The sequence below is a fragment of the Aotus nancymaae genome, unplaced genomic scaffold, assembly GCF_030222135.1.
Source record: "Aotus nancymaae isolate 86718 unplaced genomic scaffold, 86718_ANA_hifiasm-v0.15.2.pri h1tg000027l, whole genome shotgun sequence".
NCBI lineage: Eukaryota > Metazoa > Chordata > Mammalia > Primates > Aotidae > Aotus > Aotus nancymaae.
Window position 1 is genome coordinate 393,850 of NW_026988440.1, and position 21,389 is coordinate 415,238.

At 43.9% G+C, this 21,389-nt stretch overlaps 1 pseudogene; it reads left to right on the plus strand.

Moving 5' to 3' along the window:
* The first annotated feature begins 7,501 nt into the window (after window positions 1-7,501).
* Window positions 7,502-20,339, plus strand: LOC105728049 (uncharacterized; annotated as a pseudogene).
* Window positions 20,340-21,389: the final 1,050 nt, after the last annotated feature.

Genomic DNA, 21,389 nt, shown 5'->3' on the forward strand with positions numbered 1-21,389 from the left:
AGGACTACCTTATGATCCAACAATTCCACTGCTGGGTATTTATCCAAAGAAAAGGAAATTATTATCAAAGGGGTAACTATACCTTCACGTTTATTACAGCTCCATTCACACTAACAAAGATATAGAATCAGCCTAAGTGTTCATCAATAGATGAATTGTAAAGAAAATGTGTTATGTATACACAGTGGATTGCTATTCAGCCATAAACATGAAATCCTGGCATTTTGCAACATGGACAGAAGTGAAGGTCAGTATGTTAAGTGAAATAGACCAGGCAAAGAAAGACAAATATACATGTTCTCACTCATATGTGAGAACTGAAGAAAAAGTTTATCTTATGGAGGTAGAAAGTAGAATAAATAGTTACCAGAGGCTTGAAAGGATGTGTGTGGGGGCTGGGAGATAAAACGAGCTAGCCTCATGGGTACAAATGTACAGTTAAATAGAAGGAATAAATTCTAACTTTTGATAGCACAGCAGGCTGGTTATAGTTAACAACAATGTATTGTATAGTTCACAATAGCTAGAAGAGTGGATTTGAAATTCACCCAACACAAAGAAATGATACATGCTTGAGGTGATGAATATTCTAAATATCCTGACTTGATCATTATATATTCTACACATGCATTAAAAAATTATGTGTACCCCCAAATATGTACAAATATTATGTGCCAGTAATTTTTTAAAAAACCCAACAAGCTCAATACAATAAGAGGTATTTTAAAATGATACAAAAGTTATTTGTGTGACAATTTGGCAAATATTTCCTTTTTTTAACATCAATTTTTTTCTCCTATGAGTATAAAGAGAAGTGGTTCCTTTTCTGAGAGAGAATCTTTTTCCCAGTTAAAAATACAGAATCTGAATCACCAAGGTAAATAGGACTTTGGAGAACTACATAGCACTGGATCTTGCTGTCCTGGGAAGGCCAGACTCAGAGAGGGCTCACCTTCCAGGGAAAACTAAACTTTGGCTCTCCTGTTTTGGTGTTGTTCTTATTGCAAGACCAACATTGCAGAACATCAACAGAGTCCAGCCAAACGATTGTATTCTCTTCTATTTCTTACAATATGCACTGCCAAGGATGGCGCAGACTGTTATGGGCTAAATTGTGTCCTCTACCCATATGTTGAGGTCCTATGGTGACAAGATAGAGGGAGAAGACTGCCATCTATAAGCCAAAGAGAGAGCCCTCAGAAGCAATCAGCCCTGCAATACATTGATCTTGGACCTGTAGCCTCCAATACTGGGAGATAACACATTTCTATTGTTTAGCTGACCCAGTGTGTGCCACTTTATTATGGAAGTCTTAGCAAATTAAAACAGAGATAGCACCTTTTCTACCCCACCCGGTATATGAAAATGAGATTTTTCAAGAGTATGAATTATGTAGAATTCCAAAGCATAGAAAGGATAGATTGAAAATTGACAACGGCAGATGATGTAGAGTTTGGGTAGATGTAGGCTGGTTTACAGTTCTCTGTGGGTCCCATGGTCACCACACGAAGGTGGAGATGTTCTCATTCCTTTTCATTTTCACTCAGAGCAAAACGTGTGGGTACAAACTAATATATTATCAGAAGATATATTTAACTGATTTGAGATATTAAGGGAGAAAGTCTTGCTGTACTTTTATAGAAAGATGAATGCTAATTATCATCACTAAGGGGCTTTTAGGCAGGGCGTTGCTGGTATTATGTTTTCCTCCTGCGTTAAGGTGCGTGTTCCTAAAAAGCCCTCTCTACCAGTAAATGGCATCACTTAAATTTTTCTCTTGTCTGTCCACCCATTGGTCTTCACTTTATTTCAGTAAGGTTACCAGAATGTTTGTGTTTATCCAGCATTCACAGATGAATTTAAAAGTTCCTAGTAGTGGAAAACCTCTCCTGAGGTCACACAGCAACCGAGTGTGGTGAAGCAATGATAGGCACATGGCAACCTTGGTCCGTACTCCAGTTCTCTAGGTGCCATGGGAATTGCAGCCTTTGGTTCATTTTCCATTTTTTTAAATCTGAATGAGTGAAGGAAAACACATGTTGACAATAAAGTACCAGAGACCTAAGTCTGTTCCTTAAACCTACAGGGTTGGGGCATGGAGTGAGACAGGCTGCCACTGATTCTCTCAATTCCAGCTTCATTGTCAGTCACACAGCTGAAAGCAGGAAGAAGCTTTCTCTTCTGCACTTGGAACAACAGGATAAATATGTCAGAGAGTCTCACATCTACCATTGAAAAGACAAGAGTCCCTTCCATCCCTTGAATCATGCCCATTTTTCTAATTACATGTGTTTTCCTGCAACACGTAACTATATCTCTTCCCTTCAAACACCAATTATCACAGTACAAACATAATAACAGCACAAAGGAGTTACTACTGAGCCTGAAGCTCTGATGGAAGCTCAGAGTTGAGACTGTTTTATACTTAGGTACTTGTGAGTCATTGCAGAGTTTTGCCTGACTCCACCATGACTCGATTTGATCAAGGTCTATATGCTATGGGACCTCTCTAGTTCCTCAACAGAAATTACAATGAATGCCATGTCTAGCTCCTAGGGTGCCTGATGGCAATGAGCGGCAGCTCCTCTTAAATTTTTCTCTGCTTGTCGGGCAGCACTTTGAGGGTGACCAAGGCCTCATAGACTTCATTACTGCTGGGCCACATGGCCCAGGGCTCCTGGGCACAATGAATCTGTGGTCTTGGATTCACCTCTGACATTTATGACATTTGTTTTTGGACTTTCACAAGTGGTCTTTGGTTGAGATGGAAGGAAAAGATGCAGGGTCACAAAACTTCTCTCTGCCCAGGGACCACCCCCCCTCCCCACCCTCACTTTCACTCAGTGATGACATGGTCATTTCACTAAATTTCTGAGGACATGGCCAACAGAAACAACAACACAGGGAAGTGCCTTATGCAGAGTTCCATGGAAGGCTGGCTGGAGCCCTTCAGACCATTTACCTATGCCTGTTGGGATTTCTCTAGCATGAAATGCTCCAGAGGCAGTCATACCATAAGCTTGGATCCTCCAACCCATTGAGTGGAAGGGTTGTAGCCCTGGCTAAATGAGCACTGAATTCTAGAGAGACCAAGAGACCATCTAAGTTCTGAATCCTGAGTCATGAATCCTGGAAGTTGGCTTCTGGCCAGGGAGCAGGTGTCACTGACTCTGATCCACAGAAGCAGCCCCATGGCTCAAGTTGCTAGCCCATCCATTTACTCAACCAGATTTTTCAAATAAGTATGTTTTCCTCCTTTTCCCGTTGTACTCAGTGGAAGGAATGGTCTAAATTACCTAACCAGCAATTCCTGGAAACCAAGCCACCATGTATATACAATCTTTTTTTGAGACAGAATCTCGCTCTTGTTACCCAGGCTGTAGTACAATGGTGCGATCTCGGCTCACTACAACCTCCACCTCCTGGGTTCAAGCGACTCTCCTGCCTCAGCCTCCCGAGTAGCTGGGATTACAGGTACATGCCACCACGCCCAGCTAATTTTTTGTATTTTTAGTAGAGATGGGGTTTCACTATGTTGGCCTGGCTGGTTGTGAACTCCTGACCTCAGGCAATCCACCCACCTTGGCCTCCCAAAGTGCTGGGATTATAGGCGTGAGCCATCCTGCCCAGCCACATGTATATACAATCTTATATGTTAATGTCGCATACGAGAAAGAAAATACAGAGGTATCAGTAGTGGCCACCTAAGCAGTGTAACATAGAGGTAATAAAAATAAATAGTTGGGTAGCATCTATCTATGCCATGATTAAAATACATATCAATAAATTATAACTTCTAAGAGAATAATCTCTAAATTGTAACTTGTAAGAGAATAATCTCTATATGTAATACATGACTATGATGCTGATAGGCAAATCTCGGAGTACTGTCTGAAGACACTTCTCATCACCTTCACCTCATGAGCCAGATAGTGTGAAATGAGAAGCAGAGATTTGAAATGTGTGGCAAGCTTCTTGCAAAGCAGTAGAGTAACATTCTACATGAGCAAATTAAAGCAATCTCCTCACAAATGACACTGGATGCACGGTGTGGGATGTGTGTCCTTAACTATAATGGAGTTAATGCTTTAAGTAGGTAATCTTCTTACATGAACAGGATTCTAAATGACTTATTAACTGTCAATTAGCCAGAAGTTGTTCTCATTGCTAAAAGGGAGACCCTGCCATGAACCAGAATTTCCCAGGTGGAGGTTACTTGCAGACATCAACTTCTAACAGGGTAAATGTCCTGTTTTTTTAGTCCTGGGAAACTGACTTTCAAAAGTGGTCTCTGGCTGAGGGATCCCATCGTGAGTGGGGGATTTGCCAAGTCACTTCTCCCTGTTCCTGCTGGGTTTGGGAATGGTGAACCAAGTGAAGACACAAACTCTGAGAGGGAACCAGGGTTCTCAGATGCTGGAACTCCTCTCCTCCATGACCTTCTCTTCTGCTATGCCTGGGTCCTATGTCCTGTCATCCCTTAGGCCTCCTTCTGGCCCAGAATCAGGCCCTCCTTTTTTTTTTTTCTGGTGGTGGCATGTTCCTTTAATCCCAGCTACTCAGGAGGCTGAGGCTGGAAGATCGCTTGAACCCGGGAGGCAGAGGTTGCAGTGAGCCGAGATCACACCATTGCACTCCAGCCAGGGCAACAAGAGCGAAACTCTGCCTAAAAAAAAAAAAGAAAAATTATGATAAACATCCCTTTACTCTGACTCCTGACTTTCTGGTTTCCCTTCATCTCCACTGACATCAGGACGTTCCTGAGCATCATAAAAGTCCTGCAATTATAGCCATTTAGAACTATTGAAAAACACAGGCACTCTCTTCCAAACCAGTATTTGTTAAAGCTGCAGAAGAGTATTTTTTGGTTTCCTGGGAGACAGAGAGGATGAAGGGGGCACTCACACACAGAACATCTATTCCAACTCTCCTGTCCTCATCAGCCTTTTGTTCCTTCCTATACATTATACCAAAACATTTCTCACATCTAATCCTATTTAGTTAGGCATGACTAAGTCAAATTTAAAAGTAACTCAACATTTAGAACCACTCTGAGTGTGGAAAATCTCAAATTGTTTTTCCCCTGCTCTCACACTATAACAACTATCAACATAGAAGACTTCTCTGATGAAATACAGGGAATTTCTACAACAAACAAGCAATTGGTTCTGTGATGGACACCAGCTAGGTGTCCTCTAACTCAATTCTAACACTGTCTCCCTATATACAGCATCACATCCCATGGGTTGAGGGCTCAGTCCCTATGACTGTCCCCCTCCCACTCCTGATGTCAGTCTCAAGCCTCAGGTTATTTTGCTTGTGTTTCTAACTGACTTGCTATAAATCAGGGTTCCCACAACTCACTTCTCAGGTTTGATTAATTTGCTAGAATGGCTCACAGAACTCAGAGAAACACTCACATACATTTACCAGTTTATTTTAAAAGATATTTTAAAAGATACAAATAAAGAGCCACATGAACAGATACATAGGGCAAGTTCAGAAGGGTCCCCAGTGCAGGAGCTTCTGTCCCATTGGGTTGGGATGCACCACCCTCCCTGGCACATGGGTAAGTTCTTGTTCACCTTCCTCTAAGCCTCCCTGTGTTCAACTATCCAGAAGCTCTCCAAACTCTGCCCTTTTGGGTTTTGATGGAAACTATATTTTGTATGCATAATTCATTAAATCATTGACTATCAGCTTAACCTTCAGCCTCTCTCCCCTCTCTCCCAATGATATGATCCTTATCTAGAAAAACCTAAAGACTACACCAAAGAACTATTAGATCTGATAAATACATTTAGTAAAGTTGTAGAATGCAAAGTCAACATACAAAAATCAATGTAATGTCTATACATTAGTAATGAAGTAACTGAGAAAGAAATAAGCAATTCCATTTACAACAGCTAGAAAAAAATACCTAGGAATAAGTTTAAGCAAGGAAGTCGAAGATCTCTTAAAAAGAAATCTATTCAACATTGATGAAAGAAAGAAGAGGATTCAAACAAACAGAAAGATATTCCATGCTCATGAAGCAGAATTAATATTAGTAAAATGACCATACTTCCCAAAGCAATCTAGAGATTCAAGGAACTCTCAATAAAAATACCAATGTTATTTTTCACAGAATTAGAAAAAATAATTCTAATATTCCTGTGGAATCAAAAAATAAAAAAAGCTGAAATAGCCAGAACAATCCTGAGCAAAAAGAACAAAGCCAGATGCAAAATATATTACAAGGCTATAATAACTAAAACAGAATGGTATTGGTATAAAAACAGACATGTCAATCAATGGAACATAATAGAGAATCCAGAAATAAGTCCATATGTTTATAGCCAACTGACTTTTAACAAAGGTGTCAAGAACACACAAAAATGGATATCCATATGCAAAAGAATAAAATTAGATCCCTATCACTAACCCTATATAGAAACCAACTCAAGTTGAATTACATACTTAAATGTAGGACCTGAAACTATAAAACAACTAGAAGAACACCTAGGAGAAACATTCTAGGACACTGGTCTGGGCAAAGAGTTTATGGTTAAGACTTCAAAAATACAGAACACACAAACCAAAAGAGACAACAGGACTATAATAAACTAAAAAGCTTCTGCACAGCAAAGAAAATAATCAGCAGAGTGAAGAGGTAATTGTTGAATGGGAGAAAGTATTTTCAAATCATTTATCTGATGAGGGACTAATATCTAGAATATATAAGAAACTCAAACAACCCAAGAATTAAAAAACAAAATAATCTCATTTAAAAGTGAGCAAAGGGCATGAAAGGCATTTCTCAAAAGAAGACATACAAATGGCCAACAGGAATATATAAAAAAAAAAAAAAAAAAAAAACTCAACATGACTAACCATCAGAGAAATGCAAATCATAACCGCAATGAGATGTATTCTTACCCCAGATAGAATAGACACAACTAAAAAGACAAAAACAAAACAAACAAACAAACAAAACCAGATGCTGGTGATGTGGAGAAAAGGGAACTCTTACACACAGTTGATAGGAGTTTAAATTAGTAAGGCCACTATAGAAAACAGTAAGGAGAGTTTAAAAACATCGAAATACAGAACCACTACATCATCCAGCAATTTGGGGTGGGGTGGCAAAACCCTGGAGTTCAGGGGTCAGAGTTGGCAGAGAGCAGGGCCTGGGGGCACTTGGGTAGCTGCAGGAGAATAAAAGAGGCAGATGCCTGGGTGCCAGAGTATGGAAGTGAGGGAGTTGCAGAGCTGTCCCCAGAGGGCAAGAATTAATAGAAGAATTCTTGAGACCTCTTGGGAATAGGGAGAGTTCAAGTCCTCAGGATCCAGGGCAAGGGGTCAGAAGCTTGGGCCAGGCTCATTGCTGAGCTCTTTGTAACCCACAACCATCTTCAGACTCCAACCTAAGTCATGCACACATCCTCCAAGAACAACATCCCCTTAGCTCCAGCAAAGGGGCCTGCTCTTTGCCTGTGACCCTGTGGCCCCTGGGCCTGGCATGGTGTCTCCTGCTGTCAAAGGCAATGAGAGGCAGCCGTTCAGCAAGCTGAGTGCTGTGACCCCAGGCCTTGTGGGGCTGGATTCTGATACGACAGTAAGGTCCAAGCTCAGAAAGTATGGCCCTGGAACTATTACCCTGAGCCCCTTAGCGCCTGGCCTCAGCTATCTTTTCTTCAGGACCCTAGGGACTTCCTTCTGCTCTACACACCACACACACACACACACACCCCTTCTAAGAGGATGCTTCCCATTTTTCTCTCCTCCCTGACTCACTCTTCTTCCTTCTTTTTCTTCTTCTTCCTTTCCTCCTCCTCCCCCTCCTCTCCTCCTCCTCCTCCCCCTCCTCTCCTCCTACTCCTCTTCTTCCTTTTTCTTTCCTTCTTCTTTTTACAAAGAAAAATGTTTAATTGACTCACAGTTCCAGTGTTGGGTATGATTCTTTCTTCTCTTATGATCCATTTATTCTCCCTTCTGCTCCCCGGAGCCTCCCTTCTTCCTGGACCGAGGCTGCTCTCCCTGGACCCCAGGGTTGGCACTTACAGGCTGATTGTTGGGATGAGCAGCCTCCACCTGAAGGAGCAGCGGCGGGAACAGGGGAGGGGACAGGAGGCCAAGGTCCTATCCTGGAGGCTGAGGGACTAGGTCTTGCGATAGCAAGGGTTTGGGGGTGGGTCAACCCCAGACCTGCTGTTTTGCCTCTCTCTGCCCTGAGACGAAAAGTCCATTCACTCAAGTTGCAGGAGAAAACGGTCATATCAACATGGATTTTGGGAAGCTGGATGGACTCAGAGACTGGGAGCCTCCCTTGTGTGCGGAACCCTGTCCAGGTTCTGGGAGCAGAGCGGGAGCCTGCAAGGACCTGGCTGGGTAGAAAGGGGATAGGGTTCTCTGTCCTCGGTCCTGTTGCCACACGGGGACGCCGCCGCGCTGCTCTAGTATTCTGACTGAGCACTCTCCGCGACAGGGCTGCGGGCTGAGTGGGGCTGAACCTGAGGTCATCCACGAGGGGATGGAGGTTTCTCGTGGATTTCCATCTCTGGAATCCACAGGACTCAGGCTAGATTTGCTTGTAACGTGAGGCAATTGCTGAGTAGCAGGATCTGGCTCTAGAATTCTTTTTTTTTTTTTTAAAGAAAGAAAGAAAGAAAAAAAAGAATGAAGAAGAGGAAGAAAAAGGAAGAAGAATTCTTATGGTGAATACAGTTCTCATACAATCCAACCAGAATGAGAGTCCAGGGCCTGAGTTGACTGTCCTGGGCACACTCAGCTTTGATGGAGTTGCCAAAAATGTAACTTTGACACTTGCGGAAATTTCAATGATTGTTGAAAGCTTCAAATACTTGTGTACAATTTCATTTCTGGTGTCTCTGGCTGTGCTTTGAAAGGGCAGAAAGAGCCATGGAAGAGGCTGAAAGGCTCCTCTGGGAACTCTCAAGTCCCTTTTCATAGCAGTAACAATTCAGAAGTGACTGGGCAGTGAGAACTAAAGCTAGGAGAGTGTGAGGGATGAGGGGCAGAGAGAAGGGCCAGGGAGCAGGAAGTGAGGAAAAGGGGCAAGGGAAAGAATTCTAAAGCAGAGGAGGAGCCTAGCAGGGGGTTCTTTGCATTTGTATTTAGTACATTTTGTGGGACTTCCTAAAAAGTAATGGCCTCTTTATGATTAAAAAATAAGGGATACAAAAATACCAAGTGTCCAAATAAAATATGCACACTGCTTAGATGTGCATAGTTCACGAAAACAGGCAGTGCTTGAGCGTCGGTGAAGAGCATTGGGACTGCATGGCGCACTCGCAAGTTTGAGATGATGACTGCAGGTTTCCCGTTGCAATATACAGTAAGAAACTCTGCTTCTTTGTATTCAGAAGATGTTCTGGACTCACACAGGGAAATTTGAACTAGGGAATGAAGACAATTTTAAATGCAACAACCCAGAGTCACAGATCCATAGTCGGGGAAAGTAAAATTTAGGAGCTTTGAGAGTTTAATTGTAATGCTGTTTTGACACAGGTCTTTTACAGATTGGAATCCTAATCATTCAGGGATTACCAGTATTGTGCTACCTACTGTATTAATAAACACAAAGGAAACTGGTCTCTATGAGAATCTCTATCTGGTGCCTTCAGAAAAAAACTTCACCAGGTGTAGAGAGAAAAAAACCCTGTCTCTACACCTCCATTCCCAGGGCGAGCTCACTCTCTGGCATCAAGTTCCCCGTGGTGAGCTTCCTTGTACAAGAGTCCGAGGGGAGAGGTAAGGAGTGGGAGGCAGGGAGTCCAGTTCAGGGTCGGGGATTCCAGGACGAGAAGTGAAGGGGAAGGGGCTGGGCGCAGCCTGGGCTTCTCTCCCTGGTTTCCACAGACATATCCTTGGCCGGGACTCGGGCAGACCGTGTGACAAAGAGGCCTGGTGTAGGAGAAGAGGGATCAGGACAAAGTCCCAGGTTCCGGGAGTAGCTCTCAGAGTCTCAGGCTCCCAGAGCCGGGTCTCCATTGGGGAGGCGCAGAGTTGGGGATTCCCCACTCCCCTGAGTTTCACTTCTCCCAATGTGTGTCGGGCCCTTCTTCCAGGATACTCATGACGGGTCCTTAGTTCCCACTCCCATTGGGTGTTGCGTTTCTGGAGAAGCCAATCAGCGTCGCCGCGGTCCTCGTTAGCGGCCAGTCACCCACCCATTCTCCCCAACGCCGAGGATGGGGTCCTGGCGCCCCGAACCCTCCTCCTGCTGCTCTCGGGGGTCCTGGCCCTGACCGAGACCCGGGGGGTGGTGAGTGCGGGGTCGGGAGGGAAACGGCCTCTGCGGGGAGGAGCGAGGGGCCCGCCCGGCGGGGGCGCAGGACCGGGGGAGCCGCGCCGGGAGGAAGGTCGGGCAGGTCTCAGCCCCTCCTCGCCTCCAGGCTTCCACTCCTTGAGGTATTTCTACACCCCTGTGTCCCGGCCCGGCCGGGGGGAACTCCGCATCATCTCTGGGCTGCGTGGACGACACGCAGTTCCAGAGGTTCTACAGCGACGCTGCGAATCCGAGAGCGCCGTGGGTGGAGCAGGAGGGGCCGGAGTATTGGGACCTGCAGAAACGGAGAGTCAAGGCCCAGGCACAGACTTTCCGAGTGAACTTGCAGACCCTGCGCGGCTACTACAACCAGAGCGAGGCGGGTGAGTGACCCCGGCCCAGTGCGCAGATCACGACCCCTCCCGATCCCCGACGGACGGCCCGGGTCGCCCAAAGTCTCCGGGTCCGATATCCACCCCGAGGCTGCGGGACCCGCCCAGACCCTGGACGCAGGAGAGCCCCAGGCGCCTTTACTCGGAGTCATTTTCAGTTTAGGCCGAAATCCCCGCGGGTTGGTCTGGGCGGGGGCGGGGTTTGGTGGGCGGGGCTGATGGTGGTGGGGCGGGGCCGGGGTCTCGGCGGCTCAGATCGCGCAGCCCAAGTGGGAGGCGGCCCGTGAGGCGGAGAGGCTGCGCGCCTACTTGGAGGGCAAGTGCGTGGAGTGGCTCTGCAGACACCTGGAGAACAGGAAGGAGACACTGCAGCGCGCGGGTACTAGGGGCAGTGGGGAGCCTTCCCCATCTCCTCTAGATCTCCTGGACTGGCCTCCCAAGAGGAAGGGAGGGAAACGGGATCAGCGCTAGAATATCGGCCTCCCTTGAATGGAAAATGGCATGAGTTTTCCTGAGTTTCCTCTGAGGGCCCCGTCTGCTCTCTAGGACAATTAAGGGATGATGTCTCCGAGGAAATGGAGGGGAAGACAGTCCCTGGAATACTGGTCAGCGGTCCCCTTTAACCCCTGCAGCAGCCTTGGGCACCGTGACTTTTTCTCTCAGACTTTATTCTCTGCCTCACACTCAATGTGTTTATTTAAAGTTCTGATTCCAGCTTTTCTGAGTCCTTCTGTCTCCACTTAAGTCAGGACCAGAAGTCGCTATTCCTCCTTCAGAGGCTACAACTTTCCAAGGAATAGGAAATTGGATCCATCATGAAGGACTGTTCCTCCCTGAAGAGAGAAACCTGATGATGTGCTGCAATGTGCTGGGGGGTGGGGGAGGGTTGGTGTGGGAGGAGGGTTGGAGATGGGACACCACAAGCAGCCCTGCTGAGAAAATCACAGACAGCCTCGATGTCAATGTGAGGGGACCTTGTGCTGTAGCTGCCACAAAACAGCACTTGGCCTGAGTCTATGTTAACAAAGATACTGTCTTTAGAATAGGAGGTGCTGTACAGTGATCATTCCTTCAACTGACCTTTGTTGTCTGCCAGACAGGACAGAATGATTCTGCATCTGGGGAACACTATTGAAGTAAAATCAGAAAAATCTCTTACCTTGTGGAGCATGTGTTTCAGTGGGAAGAGGCAGATGATAGATACACTATAAGCAGAGTAAGGAAGGAAAGTGCTAGAAGGTGGGAAGCACTGTGAGGCAGGTGATCCAGAGTGTGGGCAGTGAGGACAGGGAAGGTGGTCGTTGTACAAAAGTGGTCAGTGTGTGCCTTGTTACAAAGGTGACCTTTGAGGAAAGATTTGAGGGACATGAGGATGTCTGGGGAAGTTCTTTCTAAGCAGGGGACCTCTGGTGCAAATGCACTAGGGCAGGGAGCTGTCTGTGTTCCCAGAAGAGCAAGGAGGCCAGAAGGGCTGGACAAAGGGAAGCTAGATGAGGTCAGTGGTATGGCTTCAGGGGATTGGGGTTGGATCTGATCTTTGCTCTGAGTGGGATGAAGAGTTAGAGGACAGTTTTGAGAAGAGGGCCATGATATGACTTCTCTTTTATGTGTGTATGTATGTATGTATGTATTTATTCTCTTTTATTATTATTATACTTTAAGTTCTGGGGTACATGTGCAGAACGTGCAGGTTTGTTACATCAGTATACACGTGCCATGGTGGTTTGCTGCGTCCATCACCCTGTCATCTACATTAGGTAATTCTCTTAATTCTATCCCTCCCCTATTACCCCACTCCCTGCTACCCCTTCCTTAGACCCCATCCCCTGACAGGCCCTGGTTGTGATTTCCCCTCCTTGTGTAAATGTGTTCTCATTGCTTAACACCCATTTATGAGTGAGAACATGCGGTGTTTGGTTTTCTGTTCTTGTGTCAGTTTGCTGAGAATGATGATTTCTAGCTTCATTCGTGTTCCTGCAAAGGACATGAACTCATCCTTTTTTATGGCTGCATAGTATTCCATGGTGTATATGTGCCACGTTTTCTTTATCCAGTCTATCATTGATGAACATTTGGACTGTTCCAAGTATCTGCTATTGTAAACAGTGCTGCAATAAACATATATGTGCATGTGTCTTTATAATAGAATGATCTATAATTCTTTGGGTATATACCCAGTAATGGGATTGCCAGGTCAAATGGTATTTCTAGTTCTAGATCTTTGAGCAATCGCCACACTATCTTCCACAATGGTTGAACTAATTTACACTCCCAGAAATGGTGTAAAAACGTTCCTATTTCTCCACATCCTCTCCAGTGTTTGTTGTCTCCTGATTTTTTAATGATCGCCATTGTAACTGGTGTGAGCTGGTATCTTAATGTGGTTTCGAGTTGTATTTCTCTAATGACCAGTGATGATGAGCCTTTTTTCATATGTTTGTTGGCTGCATAAATGTCTTCTTTTGAGAAGTGTCTGTTCATATCCTTTGCCCACTTTTTCATGGGACTGTTTGTTTTTTTTTTGTAAGTTTGTTTAAATTCTTTGTCCATTCTGGATATTAACCCTTTGTCAGATGGGTAGATTGCAAAATTTATTCCCATTCTGTTGGTTGCTGATTCACTCTCATGATGGTTTCTTTTGCTGTGCAGAAGCTCTTTAGTTTAATTAGATCCCATTTGTCTATTTTGGCTTTTGTTGCCATTGCTTTTGATGTTTTAGTCATGAAGTCCTTGCCCATGCCTATGTCCTGAATGGTATTCCCTAGGTTTTCTTCTAGGGTTTTTAAGGTGTTAGGTTATGTTTAAATCTTTAATCCATCTGGAGTTAGTTTTTGTATAAGGTGTAAGAAAGGGATCCAGTTTCAGCTTTGTGCATATGGCTAGCCAAGTTTCCTAACACCGTTTATTAAATAGGGAATGCTTTCTCCATTGCTTGTTTTTGTCAGGTTTGTCAAAGATCAGATGGTTGTAGATATGTGGCATTACTTCTGAGGCCTCTGTTCTGTTCTATTGGTCTATATCTCTGTTTTGGTAACAGTGCCATGCTATTTTGATTACTGTAACCTTGTAGTATAGTTTGAAGTCAGGTAGCATGATGCCTCCAGCTTTTTTCTTTTTGCTTAGGATTGTCTTGGCTATGCAGGCTCTTTTTTGGTTCCATATGAAGTTTAAGGTGATTTTTTTTCCAGTTGTGTGAAGAAGGTCAATGGTAGCTTGATGGGGATAGCATTGAATTTATAAATTACTTTGGGCAGTATGGCCATTTTCATGATATTGATTCTTCCTAACCATGAGTATGGAATGTTTTTCCATCTATTTGTGTCCTCTCTTATTTCCTTGAGCAGTGGTTTGTAGTTCTCCTTCAAGCGATCCTTCACATCACTTGTTAGTTGTATTCCTAGGTATTTTATTATCTTTGTAGCAATTGTGAACGTGAGTTCACTCATGATTTGGCTCTCTGTTTGTCTATTATTGGTGTATAGCAATGCTTGTGATTTTGCACATTGATTTTTTTATTCTGAGACTCTGCTGAAGTTGCTTATCAGCTTAAGAAAATTTTGGGCTGAGACGATGGGGTCTTCTAAATATACAATCCTGTCATCTGCAAATAGAGACAATTTGACTTCCTCTTTTCCTAATTGAATACCCTTTATTTCTTTTTCTTGCCTAATTGCCCTGGCTAGAACTTCCAATACTATGTTGAATAGGAGTGGTGAGAGAGGGGATCCTTGTCTTGTGTGGGACTTCAAAGGGAATGCTTTCAGTTTTTCCCCATTCAGTATGATATTGGCTGTGGGTTTGTCATAAATAGCTCTTATTATTTTGAGATATTTTCCATCAATACCTAGTTTATTGAAAATTTTTAGCATAAAGGGTTGTTGAATTTTGTCAAAGGCCTTCTCTGCATCAATCATGGTTTTCGTCTTTTGTTCTGTTTATGTGATGGATCACTTTTATTGATTTGCATATGTTGAACCAGCATTTCATCCCAGGGATGAAACCAACTTGATTGTGATGGATAAGATTTTTGATGTGTTGTTGGATTCAGTTTGCCAGTATTTTATTGAGGATTTTTCACATCAATGTTCATCAGGGATATTGGCCTGAAATTTTCTTTTTTAGTTGTGTCTCTACCAGGTTTGGTATCAGGATGATATTGGCCTCATAAAATGAGTTAGGGAGGATTCCCTCTTTTTCTACTGTTTGGAATAGTTTCAGAAGGAATGGTACCAGTTCCCTTTTTACCTCTGGTAGAATTCACCTGTGTTGCTGCCTCAATTTCAGACCTTGTTATTGGTCTATTCAGGGATTTGACTTCTTCCTGGTTTAGACTTGGAAGGGTGTAAGTGTCCAGGAATTTACCCATTTCTTCTAGATTTTCTGGCTTATCTGCACGGAAGTGTTTACAGTATTCTCTGATGTAGTTTGTATTTCTGTGGGATTGGTGGTGATATTCCCTTTATCATTTTTTATTGCATCTGTTTGCTTCTTATCTCTCTTCTTCTTTATTATTCTGGCTAGCGGTCTATCTATTTTGTTGATCTTTTCAAAAAACCAGCTCCTTGATTCATTGATTTTTTTTGAAGGGTTTTTCGTGTCTCTATTTCCTTCACTTCTGCTCTGATCTTAGTTATTTCTTGTCTTCTGCTAGCTTTTGAATTTGTTTGTTCTTGCTCCTCTAGTTCTTTTAATTGTGACTTTAGGGTGTTGATTTTAGATTTTTCCTCCTTTCTCTTGTTGGCATTTAGTGCTATAAATTTCCCTCAGCATACTGCTTTAAATGTGTCCCAGAGATTCTGGTATGTTGTATCTTTGTTCTCATTGGTTTCCAAGAACATCTTTATTTCTACATTCATTTCATTATTTATCCAGTAGTCATTCAGGAGCAGGTTGTTCAGTTTCCATGTAGTTGCATGGTTTTGAGTGGGTTTCTTAATCCTGAGTTCTAATTTGATTGCACTGTGGTCTGAGAGACTGTTATGATTTCTGTTATTTTGCATTTGCCGAGGAGTGTTTTATTTCCAATTATGTAGTCTATTTTAGAACAAGTGTGATGTGGTTCTGAGAAGAATGTATATTCTGTGGATTTGGGGTGGAGAATTCTGTACATGTCTATTAGGTCCGCTTGGTCCAGATCTGAGATCAAGTCCTGGATATACTTGTTAATTTTCTGTCTCATGGATCTGTCTAATATTGACAGTAGAGTGTTAAAGCATCCCACAATTAGTACATGGGAGTCTAAGTCTCTTTGTAGGTCTCTGAGAACTTGCTGTATGAATCTGGGTGCTCCTGTGTTGGGTGCATATACATTTTGGATAGTTAGATCTTCTTGTTGCAGTGATCCCTTTACCATTATGTAATGCCCTTCTTTGTCTTTTTGATCTTTGTTGGTTTAAAGTCTGTTTTATCAGAGACTAGAATTGCAACTCCTGCTTTTTTTTGCTTTCCATTTGCTTGGTAAATATTCTTCCATCCCTTTATTTTGAGCCTATGTGTGTCTTTGCATGTGAGATGGGTCTCCTGAATACAGCACCCGATGTGTCTTGACTCTATCCAATTTGCCAGTCTGTGTCTTTTAATTGGGATATTTAATTCGGACATTTAATTCATTTACATTTAAGGTTCATATTGTTATGTGTGAGTTTGATCCTGCCATTATGATGCTAGCTGGTTATTTCGCCCATTAGTTGATGCAGTTTTTCATTGTGCTGATGGTCTTTCCAATTTGGTATGTTTTTGCAGTGGCTGGTACTGGTTGTTCCTTTCCATGTTTATCGCTTCCTTCAGGAACTCTTGTAAGGCAGGCCTGGTGGTGACAAAATCTCTCAGCAGTTGGTTGTCCATAAAGGATTTTATTTCTCCTTTGCTTAAATCTTAGTTTGCCTGGATATGAAATTCTAAGTTGAAAATTCTTTTCTTTAAGCAAGTTGAGGCCGGGCATGGTGGCTCATGCCTGTAATCCCAGCACTTTGGGAGGCCAAGGTGGGCAGATCATCTGAGGTCAGGAGTTCAAGACCAGCCTACCCAACATGGTGAAACCCCATCTCTACTAAAAATACAAAAATTAGCCAGGTATAGTGGCAGGCACCTGTAATCCCAGCTACTTGGGAGGTTGAGGCAGGAGACTCGCTTGAACCTGGGAGGTGGAGGTTGTAGTGAGCCAAGAATGAGTCATTGCACTCCAGCCTGGGATAAAGAGTGAGACTATGTCTCAAAAAAAATGTTGAATATTGGCCTCTTTTGTCTTGCAGATTTTCTCCCGAGAGATCAACTGTGAGTCTGATGGGCTTCCCTTTGTGGGTAACCAGACCTTTCTCTCTGACTGCCCTTAGCATTTTTTCCTTCATTTCAATCCTGGTGAATCTGATGATTATGTGTCTTGGGGTTGTTCTCAAAGAGTATCTTTGTGGTATTCTCTGTATTTCCTGAATTTGAATGTTGGCCTGTCTTGCTAGGTTGAAGAAGTTCTGGATAATATCCTGAAGAGTGTTTTCCAACTTGGTTTCATTCTGTCCATCACTTTCAGGTACACTGATCAAACATAGATTGGGTCTTCTCACGTAATCCCATATTTCTTGGAGGCTTTGTTCATTTCTTTTTACTCTTTTTTCTCTAATCTTATCTTCTCACTTCATTTCATTGAGTTGATCTTCAAACTCTGAAATCCTTTTTTCCACTTGATCAATTGGCTGTCGACACTTGTGTATGCTTCATGAAGTGCTCATGCTGTGTTTTTCAGTTCTATCAGGTTGTTTACGTTCTTTTCTAAACTAGTTATTCTAGTTAGTATTTCATCTATATTTTTCAAGGTTCTTAGCTTCCTTGCATGGGGTTAGAACATGCTTCTTTAGCTCGGAGAAGTTTGTTATTACTCACTTTCTGAAGCCCGCTTCTGTCAATTTGTCAAACTCATTCTCTGTCCTGTTTTGTTTCCTTGCTGGTGAGGAGTTGTGATCCCTTGGAGGAGACGAGGCATTCTGGTTTTTGGAATTTTCAGCCTTTTTCCACTGGTTTCTTCCCATCTTTGTGGATTTATCTACCTTTGGTCTTTGAGTCAGCGACCTTTGGAATAGGTCTCTGAATGGACATCCTTTCTGTTGATGTTGAGACTATTTATTTCTGTTTGTTAGTTTTCCTTCTAACAGTTAGGCCCCACTGCTGCAGGTCTGCTGGAGTTTGCTGGAGCGCCACTCCAGACCCTACTTGCCTGGAAATCACCAGTGGGAGCTGCATAACAGCAAAGATTGCTCCCTGTTCCTTTCTCTGGTAGCTTCATCTCAGAAGGGTACTCACCAGATGCCAGCCAGAGCTCTCCCATATGGGGTATCTGTTGGCCCCTACTGGGAGGTGTCTCCCAGTAAGGATACACGGGGGTCAGGGAGCCACTTGAGGAAGCAGTCTGTCCCTTATCAGAGCTGGAATGCTGTACTGGGAGATCTGCTACTCTATTCAGAGCTGCCAGGCAGGAACATTTAAGTATGCTGAAGCTGTACCCACAACAGCCTCCTGTACCCAGGTGCTCTGTCCCAGGAAGGTGGGGGCTTTTATAAGTCCCTGATGGACTGCTGCCTTCTTTTCAGAGATGCCTTGCCCAGCAAGGAGGGAGTCTAGTGACACAGTCTCCCTACAGAGGCCTTGCTGAACTGCTGTGGGCTCCACCCAGTTTGAACTTCCCAGTGGCTTTGTTTACACTGATGTTAAAACCACCTACTGGAGACTCAGTAATGGTAGACACCCTCCCACCATGCCTCACCAAGCTCAAACATTCCAGGTCAAGCTCAGACTGCTGTGTTGGCTGTAAGAATTTCAGCTAGTGGATCTTAGCTTGCTGGCCTTCATGGGGGTAGGACCCACCAAGGCAGATCACTTGGCTCCCTGGCTTCAGCCCCCTTTTCAGGGGAGTGGTAAATGGTTCTGTCTTGCTTGCATTCCAGGTGCCACTGGGGTATGAGAAAAAAAACTACTGCAGCTAGCTCGGTGTCTTCCCAAACAGCCACCCAGTTTTGTGCTGGGCGTTGGTGTTGTAGGCACCAGAGGGAATCTCCTGGTCTGAAGGTTGTGAAGACCATGGGGAAAGCACAGTATCTGGGCTGGAGTGCAGGGGACAGTCCCTAATGGCTGCTCTCGGCTAGGAGAGGGAGTTCCCCGGCCCCTTGTGCTTCCTGGGTGAGGTGATGCCCCACCCTGCTTTGGCTCACCCTCCTTGGGCTGCATCAACTGTTCAATGAGTTCCAATGATATGAACAATGTACCTCAGCTGGAAATGCAGAGATCACCTGCCTTCTGCGTCGATCTCGCTGGGAGCTGCGCACCAGAGCTGTTCCTATTTGGCCATCTTGCCAGCAACCCTACAATTTGTCTTATTTATTTATTTATTTGAGACTGGGTCTCACTCTTTTGCCACTGGAGTGAAGTGGCATGATCTCTGCTCACTGCAACCTCCACCTCTCATGTTCAAGTGATTCTCTTGCCTCAACCTCCTGAGTAGTTGGGATTACAGGTAGGTGTCATAACACCTGGCTAATTTTTGTATTTTTAGTAGAGATGGGATTTCACGATGTTGGCCAGGCTGGCCTTGAACTTCTAACCTCAAGTGATCTGACCTGACCACCTCTTCCTCCCAAAGTGCTGGGATTACAGGTGTGAGCCACCATATGTGACTCTCCTCTTATGCTTTTGAGGAGGTAGTTCCCTCATGCCACAGACCACTGAATTCCTCAAAACGTCACCAGTGTAGCAGGCACTTGAATCTTTGTATAGTTTATCAGTCTTGGAGTGGATTTGTGCTACCAAAACTTGCAGAGTATATTCCAGTTCTTGCTCATCAAATTTTAATACATATCATTAATACAGTGAACAAATGTAACATTCTGAGAAATATTAAGATGGTTCAGTTCCTTTATTTGATGGTAGCGAGCAGGAGATGTAATGTATCCTGGGGATAAAATTTAAAATGTAGAGTTATTTGTCCTTTGTGAATATAAATAGCCTCTGGTCTTCTTTTAATATGTATTGCAAATAATGCATTTAGACCTATCAGTAGTCTTACACAATGAATAAGACTCTCTATAAATCTGATTTACTAAAAATATAACATTCTGGCCAAGCAAGGTGGCTCATGCCTCTAATCCCAGCACTTTAGGAGGTCAAGGCAGATGGATCGCTTGACCTCAGGAGTTTGAAACCAGACTGACCAACATGGAGAAACATCGTCTCTACAAAAAATACAAAAATTAGCTGAGTGTGGTGACTTGCACCTATAGTCCCAGCTACTTAGGGGACTGAGGCCCGAGAATCACTTGAGCCCAGGAGGTGGAGGTCACAGTGAGCCGAAATCTCACCACTGAACTTCAACCTGGGTGACAGAATGAGACCTCATCTCAAAAAACAAAACGAAAACTGTATTGAGATCAGTTAATAAAGTTGTGACTAATTTTTTTTTTCTTTTGAGATGAAGTTTCACTCTTGTTGCCCAGACTGAAATTTAATGGAATGATCTCGGCTCACTGAAACCTCAGCCTCCCGGGTTCAAGTGATTCTCCTGTCTCAGCCTCCTGAGTAGATGGGATTACAGGTGTATGATATGACTCCTGGCTAATTTTGCATTTTTAGTAGGGATGGGGTTTCTCCATGTTGGTCAGGGTGGTCTCGAACTCCTGACCTCAAGTGGTCCGCCTGTCCCAGTCTCCCAAAGTGCTGGGATTACAAGCATGAGCCACTGTGCCTGGCCCAAAGTTGCGACTAATTTTTGGGTGATTCTGCATTAGTCCATTTTCATCTGCAATTATCTGTCTGATTACTGCAAGAACTAGATTAGTGCATTAAATGGTGTTGGGGAAACAGCAATGGAGGAAGGGTTTACAGTGTGCCTACATGAACTGGTTATAAGTAATGTGTAACAAAGAAATCAGGAATGATAAACTTTGGAAGGCCGTGGAGACCTCTGGGGAGGAAGGCCTCTCTATGCCAGCATGTTCCCAGGAACAGAGTGTCCTAAGCTCTGATATTCTAAACATAGTACCCAAGGACATAACACTCCCTTGAAGCACTGGAATGTAACCAGACACGTAGGCTCCTTGCTAAGCCTGCTCCCACTAGCTGCACTGTCTATTGATAAGCATACGCTTTTAGCTCATGGGAAACTCATATAAACTGCCAGTGCTGTCAATTTTATGTTTGATGCACAGCTTCCCTTCACCGACTCACCCTGCCTTCCGCACTATAGATAAAAGTGATTGTGTTCGATAAATGCTGTGGAAACCAGAGCTCGGGGCCTTCACTGCCTCCAGTAAAAAGTGATGGTCCCCTGGTCCCACTATCTCTCTTAATCTGTCTTTTTCTCATTCCTTTGTCAGCACTGAACTGGGGGTACCCATGGATGGGGTGTGCGGCTGGTTCCCTACAAACTGTTATATGATGGAACCAAATTCTTGCATCTTTTAAGTCTTGGAAGATTGGCCCACTTTGCTTCTTCCTTGCTGCTACCTGGCCTCTGGCTTCCTGGGATTCTACTCTTCCCTTTGCTGCTAGGGAGACAGGTTCTACAATATCATCTCCTAGAGGCAGTTCCAGCTTGCAAAGGACAGACAAGATGAGGTTAATACCCTGTTCACCTGCTCATTCCTTATTGCTTAGTAGAGTGCCCTTTGGCTCTTCCATAGAAATAGTCACCTGGTGGGCTGTCCACTTCTACAAAGCACATCTGTCTATGTCAGCAAGCTCACTGC